Here is a 1,025-nt window from a genome sequence, read left to right on the forward strand (position 1 = left end):
TTCTCTTTGAAGTTTTTCAGGCTCCCAAACCAGTTTGCATATTGAGTTTCCCAGAACTGTATTCAACTGCCTAGAGCAGCTGAGCATGAAGAACACCATTCTCATGTCTTTAGCTACAAAATGGAACGCAAATGGACTCCGGAAGCCTGTGAGGAGGGGCACATGCCTGGAACCCATCTGTTTATGACTGAGGAAGTTCTGATCAAGTTTATGGTGTTAAAGACTCCAACATATCAACTCCAGTAAAGAGCAGGACAAGCCATTGTAAATATGAACCATCAAAGCATTAGCCATTTCAATGAAATGAAGCAAATCAATTGTTTTCCAGAAAGGTGCCTTTCAGCTCTCCTTTCCCAGGCTCTGAGTTTCTGTATCAAGTTCACATTAAAACAACTTGTGTGAAAGGGCTATTAATTCAGGATTTCCAAACGTCAGTGTGTGGCCAGGAAACCATGATTTCCTTAATCTATGGCAAATCACAAACTTGCTACTTTAAAACCATTTAAGAGATGGTGACATTAGCGCTAGGACAAAAATAAAACGGTTAAGATAATTGCAAGTATCCAGGTTTTGAATTTGCTCCTGCCAATCAGTTGACTTTTATTTAATATGGCATTGTTTTCCCCCCCCAAATCTGTTATGGTTTATTGAAATGTATGTACGTATTTCATACATGTAAACTTAGAGATATTAGGTTCTGAAATCAAAACATAATTATGATTATATATATATTGTAATTTTATGTTCAATAAAATAAATTCAGCTGCAAAAAGAATGTTGAATGGAGGCTTCTGTGTAAACCAGTAAAATAGTGGTCACTGTATTGTATACTGATTATTTCTTTTTTTTTTTGGAGACAGAGTCTCACCCTGTCACCCTTGGTATAGTGCTGTGGTGTCACAGCTCACCGCAACTTCCAACTCTTGGGGTTAGGCAGTTCTCTTGCCTGAGCCTCCCGAGTATCTGGGACTACAGGCACCCTCCGCAAGGCCTGGCTATTTTTTGTTGCAGGTTCGAACCTGCCA

The sequence above is a fragment of the Otolemur garnettii genome, unplaced genomic scaffold (assembly GCF_000181295.1).
Source record: "Otolemur garnettii isolate 467f Iridium unplaced genomic scaffold, OtoGar3 scaffold00168, whole genome shotgun sequence".
NCBI lineage: Eukaryota > Metazoa > Chordata > Mammalia > Primates > Galagidae > Otolemur > Otolemur garnettii.